The following is a 6,751-nucleotide window of genomic DNA, read 5'->3' as shown; positions in this document are numbered from 1 at the left end:
ATGTTCTACCGTGTAGGGCACCTACTAGAAACTATGCTTTTTTTTTAATGGAAAGATATTTACAATTGAAAATTAAATCTGTCAAGGCAATACGAGGGTGTATTTGTAATGGACTCCTCATTAGGTAGAGAAGATCTGATCCTACCTGTGATCCACTGTCCTATTCCAACAGCGTTAACTTGTAGGTAATCGATTATCAGAATACCTCGTATCAACAGAGAATCTATCTCAATCTATTGGGATATTCTACGAGATTTGCCATAATATTGCTCATTCAATAAGCATGAGCAATATTATGCCTTGAAGAGGATTCGAACCTCCACACTCTTAAGCATGAGATTTTGAGTCTCACGTGTCTACCATTTCACCATCAAGGCATCCCAAAAGGAAATTCTATTCCATTCATATATATATATGAAAAATATCATGATCTATGAATGAACATATGTTAGAGATAGCGTATTCGAGTATTGATATACGATCAGTCATATAGATTCATCATAAAATTTTTTTTATCTGGAGGAGATTTCATATAAAACAAGACGACTGAATGAAAATCCTTTCTTTTTCAATTCAATAGAAACCTAAAGAATTGAATATGGTACAAAATAAAAAATATTTTCAAAAACTTTAACTTTTTTCGGTAAAAGTGATGTCTTGGTTCGAGTGGAGGTAGGGGTAACAGTCCTTTTCTTTCTCTTTTCCTCATGTCCATAGAAACATTTATAAAAAAAGAAAGATAGATATCTATTCAATCTATTTTATTAGAGAGGTAATAGTTTCTAAAATTAATCGCACTTCTTCCCTTCATAACGGGTCCATTGATGAAAAGAGACTGGAAAAAGTAAAGTTCAGACCCAATTCCTACAGTTATGGATATAAGCACAATCCAAATTCCTGGAGAGTTATACATTTGTTTATCTATGAGATCATTTACTATTTCTTGAAGCTAAATCTTTCCCTTGGATAGACCATATAGCCAGAAAGACCATAAACCAGAATGGAAGAAAAGCAAATGAAACTCTTTCAAACGATCTCAGGGTATAATTGAAAATGAAGTTTTCACTTTGTACATGTCAGATCATGAATTAGTAATTTAATTCAATCTCGAAAAGAGTAGAAAAAGTTTCTAACTTTCAAGTTTAGGAGATTTACATAATCTCATGAATAAGATCGAATATTCCTCCATAATCTATCTCCTTTTTCCTTAAGGAAGCCTTCCCAAGAGGACTTAGATCTATCTATGATTTATGCTTTTTTCTTTTTATTTTTTCTCTTTTGTTCCGATAAACATATTGTCCGATCTGAATGGGAATCAATTTCTAATTTATCAGAATATATAAATCCACTATATAGGTAGGTAGATCTCGATCTTGTTTATGAGTTAACGAAAATGTGCAAAAGCTCTATTGGCTTCTGCCATTCTATGAGTCTCTTCCTTTTCGTGTATAGCATTGCCATTCCCTCTAGTAGCATCCATTAATTCGTGACTCAATTTGAAATTCATATTTCAACCCGGACGTTTTCGAGATGCCCCTAATAACCAACGAATGGCAAGTACTTTTCCTTGGGTTGATCTTATCTCAGTGGGAACTCGACAAGTCGATCCACCCACACATCTTGCTTTTACTATTACATTGGGAGTTACTCTACGTATTGCTTGGCGTAGAACAGGTAGTGGATTTTTATCTGTCTTTTGTTGAATCTTTTTGATGGCTCGATAAAGAATTCGATAAGCCAATGATTTTTTTCCAGTTTTTAAGAATACGGTTAACCACCATGTTCACTAATCGATTATGATAAATAGGATTGGATTTTGCAATTTTTCTTTTTTGCAGTACTTTTCCGTGACATGAGTGTGAAAAAGGTTCAAGAATCTATTTCATAAAGGCTGAAAATCATTTATTTTTGCTTTTTTACTCCATATTGTAGGGTGGATCTCTAAAGGTATGAAAGATCTCCCTCCAAACTGTACATATGACTTTCATCAAATACGGATTTCCACATTATTATATCTGCATAGATGAGATGTATTCTTTATGCATATAATTCTGTTTACTCACTCTCAATTGAGTATCCATTCCCTTTCTTTCTTTTGCTATGATTGGAAATCCTGTATTTTACATATCTATACGATCAAGTCCTTAGGTTTACAAAATAGTGTATAAAAAAGTGTTTCAAATCATTGCTATTTGACTTGAACCCGTTCTAATAAGGTCAAGGTATTTTTGAATTTTCTGTTGAAACAATCAGGGAAAACTTCGAAAATGATTTCGATATTGAACCTTGGACATATAATAGTTCCAATGAAAAATAAGATCATGTTTTTTTTTCACGGTAGCCTGCTCTAGTCCCCTTACAAAACGTTTGTTATTAGGTTAGCTATATACTTAACATGTTCCTAGCAATTCACATGGCATCATCATGAAATGATACAAGTATTAGATAAGTAAGAATATACAACGCACTATAACGCCCTTGTTGACGATCTTTTACTTCAGAAGCATCTAGGGTTCCTCGAACAATGTGATATCTCACACCGGGTAAATCTTTAACCCTTCCTCCTCTTACTAATACTACAGAATGTTCTTGTAAATTATGGTCAATACCAGGTATATAAGCAGTGATTTCAAATCTAGAGGTTAATCGTACTCTGGCAACTTTACGTAAGGCAAAGTTTGGTTTTTTGGGGGTGATAGTGGAAAAGTTGACAGATAAGTTTTCTTCACTGTCACTCTACAAAACCGTACATGAGATTTGCACCCCATACGGCTTCTCGTTCAATTTTCTTTTGTTTCGAAGTAAGATAAATTGGATTATTCTCATTGTTCGAGAATATTAATATTCCCTTCCTTTATACATTATGTCTCAAAGAGTAACTGGAACCAATTAAGTCAAACACATTTTCGTATTCTAACCAAACACTAATGAATCCTATTTGTCCTTTTCGGTAAAAAAGATTATGCAAAATCTTCGAGATTTCCTCTTCCTTCTCTATTCCCATCCTATAAGTACAGTGCCTGAAGAAATACTCTTTTTGTATGAATCGACATTATTACATGCTAATTCCTTCTTGATATCTCGATATATCATTCCTCCAAATCACAAATTGGATTCGAAATTGACGGGTTAATGTGAGCTTATCCATGTGGTTATACACTGTTCGAATTTGAACAGGAATCAATTTAATGAAAGATCCTGACTTTCGTACTTTTGTTGGGGTTGTCCAAGATCATTTCGATGACCTATGTTGAGGGAGATATATATCCATATCTATCTGAGATATGATCTGATCGACTGCATAAGTCCACACGAATAGCAACCGATACCAGGGAGAGTATACAGAAAAGAAAGCTATTTTTGATCTGATATGATGAACTGATGAACGACATCAGTCCTATATCTTGTTTCTATGGACTGGTGGAAAAGTGAGGGCTCAGCGGGAAGAGGATTGTACCACGAGAGAGTGAAGGGGTCAACCTGTTCCAAATAGACAACATGGATTTTGGAAATGTAGTTTTACTCTTACATCAATCCAGATCAAGAAGTATTTCCATCCACAGGGGTAAATATTTGCTCGCTAGGCGAAAGGATAACAGTGCTAGTTACAAATTCTGTTCTGGTAGGATTTCACTTTATTTCTATAAAGTAGTTAACGATTGCATAGGGTCTTCTCCTTGGTGCAAGAAGAACAATTTGATCCGTATCATCTCTGTATAATCTTGACTCGATATTGTTCTCCTTGTTATTCCAAACAATATTGAGTTCTTTCCGTACACACTAGTGCTAGATCGGATCAAACATGCTGATTCAAGTTCATGTAAAACTTGCTTGATCAAGATAGGTAAAATATCACTGATTTTACGGGAACATATGTTATGATTCGAATCAGTAGGAAATACTACTTTCGACAGGATTCACTCAGAATAGGCTCCAATTTTTTTCGTAGTAGTGTGAAAAGAAGGAAGGTCTGGCTTCAAGTTGTTCAAGATAAAATAGTGGGATAGTTGTGTTGAGTCTCTCGACCCTTTGGTAAGTTATTATTCATAAGTCAGTTCTCCTTCCAGATGAGAGTAGGGAAGGGATATAACTCAACGGTAGAGTGTCACCTTGACATGGTGGAAGTCATCAGTTCGAGCCTGATTATCCCTAAACCTAATGTAAGCCCTTCCATATTTTTTGGTCAAAGGTATAGTAGTACTTACATTATCGATCCTCATATATCGCTTCAATCATCAAAGTAGTATGATTGATAGAAAAAAATTCTATTCGATTAAACTCTTTCCTATCCATAACTTTATGGAACTTGGAAATGGAACACCAGAAGAATATTTAAAGCCTTTCACTCAAAATTGGTTGAGATTTCCGCATCTTTTACTATCTTTGTAATTGAAAAGATATTACAATTGGGATTTTGATCCCATTAGTTTAAATTCAGGATATGGCAAGAACACGAACAAGAAGGATGAGATTATCTCGAAGAATCAAGGACCGAGCGAAACTCATTCAGAAAATGATGAGAAAGATATCAATTTGAAGATCGATCGTTATATGAATATATCATATAAAATATATGAAAATATGTCATGAAAATTGACCTTTCAATTTAAATTGGTAGATTCCATTATTATTTTAACGTTTTTGTCGAGAGAATGGATTGATTCAATTTGCAGCATATTTAGATAAAGAATATGCAGAGTTATCTATCTACGAGAGAAATGAATAAATGAAATACATAAGATGTCTTTCACATCACAATATATGAATTAACCCCATTATTCCTTATGGAAGTTCCAAAAAAACGTACTTCTAGATCAAAAAAAAATTGTAAAAATGTTCGGAAGGGAAAAGCATATCGGGCTGCAATAAAAGATTTTTCTTTAGCTAAATATATCTCCATCGGTCATTCGAAATTTTTTAATTGCATAGTCAATGATGATTCCTCTGGATCATCTGAATCAAAATTGACAGCAATTGATTTGGATGACCTGTAGCACAACATGAGCGAATATACGACACCACCCTCCAGGACCCTGGAGAACAGTGATGCAAAATCATTTTATTCTGGTACTCCCAAGGGTGGTCATATGAAAAGGACACGGTCATTAATTAGTTCCACTACAGTACTTTCCTTCAGCCAATCTGGATAAATGATGAATTTATAAACCATTCTTCTATCCATTTTGCCTTCCCACTAGAAAGGGATTAGAGTTAATCCTTTTTTTTTAAGGATCCCGAATGAACTTCAGCATTACCATTATGCTACCAAAAATGTAGCATAATCTTATCAACATCCCAATCCATCCATTCCAATCCAAAACTAGGATTAATTTATTATTATTTATAAATAAAGAGAACCTATGGAATCACGCATGGGGATGATATTATTTCATTATGGAATTGCTTGTGCATTTCGTAATAGATGCACGTTATTGCTTTATGGCGAATAATTACTATAGTTTCAGATATCTTGATTCATTCTTCTTCTGTTTCTGCTCCTCCCTATGGTTCATCCCCCTATTGGGTCCCATTTTTCCCCTCCTTTATGGTTAGATAAAAAGAAGTGCTCAATCCTTTAGGAGAACTAAAAGTAATCATCTTTCTTCGTATCTCTACCATTTATAATGCGTAATGCCCAAACCATTGTGACAGAGATACATAAAAAGAGCTGACTAATCTAGTGCAATTTGATCCTATTTGTGAAACCCCCTTCTACATCTTAGTAGCCCAAAATAGGATCAATTCATTCATTAACAGCTTATATATGGTAATATTAGCCTGTATGTAATATTATTGGAAGCTATAAATATATTTGGATGTCTCCCCTAAAATTGGAAAGTCTCACATGATAATAATCATATGGGAGATCATGGATCAGAAACATAGTTTCATTCTAGATATGTATATAATCAAACCATCCAATCAAAAAAATTATAAAATGATGGCATAACTATTTATTGTTTGGAATCTAGTTGTTCCGATTCTTCCCATCGTAAGCGAAATAAGTGAAAATTTACATATATTCTTTGTACGATAACGCATGTGACTATTTCCAATTCTCTTTCCGAACAGCAGGATCTGAACCCACGACCTCCATCACCCCAATACCAAGCTGCGCCATGCTCCATTATAACTATCAACCAACATAAAATTGATTCAAATGTTAATGCCTGAACTTAGATCTTATTTGGACTTATATTATATTCATAGATCACTCCCTTTGCTAGACACGTTCCATAACATTGACGATCTGGTGTAAATAAGCTTGTATGGTCCCTACAAAGCCATCATGGTGAAATTGGTAGACACGCTGCTCTTAGGAAGCAGTGCGAGAGCATCTCGGTTCAAATCCGAGTGGCGGTATTTTTCCAGGAAGATCTCATCAATCAATTCTTCCTATGTAATAATATATGTTCAATCTATTTTGATTGTGATGGATCAATCCTATCTTTCCATCATAGATCTCATTCGGGAATAAAACAAATAAATGAGTTTATTATGATATTCATAACTTTAGAACATATATTGGCTCACATCTCTTTTTCTCTCATTTTGGTTGTCACTCTCCTTTATTGGGGAACCTTAGTTTATCGAATTGAAGGAATAAGTAGTTTGGGAGGAAAGGGCATGATAGTTACTTTTCTTTGTACAACGGGATTATTAATTAATCGTTGGCTTTATTCAGGACATTTACCGTTGAGTAATTTGTATGAATCATTCATGTTCATTTCTTGGAGTTCATCCGTGTTCC

General features: G+C 34.3%; 1 non-coding gene across 1 annotated transcript; it reads right to left on the bottom strand.

Annotated features, from left to right (window-relative positions):
• Nucleotides 1-296: 296 nt before the first annotated feature.
• TRNAL-CAA (transfer RNA leucine (anticodon CAA)) lies at nucleotides 297-377 on the bottom strand. The gene has a single exon. It is a non-coding gene; the product is annotated as a tRNA-Leu (tRNA).
• Nucleotides 378-6,751: the final 6,374 nt, after the last annotated feature.

Source organism: Pinus tabuliformis, chromosome 8 (genome assembly GCF_031772625.1).
Source record: "Pinus tabuliformis cultivar Carrire ecotype Pingquan chromosome 8, CPIR1, whole genome shotgun sequence".
In the NCBI taxonomy this organism is placed as follows: domain Eukaryota; kingdom Viridiplantae; phylum Streptophyta; class Pinopsida; order Pinales; family Pinaceae; genus Pinus; species Pinus tabuliformis.
The sequence above is the reverse complement of the archived record's forward strand: the minus strand, read 5'-3'. Positions and strand labels throughout refer to the sequence as shown.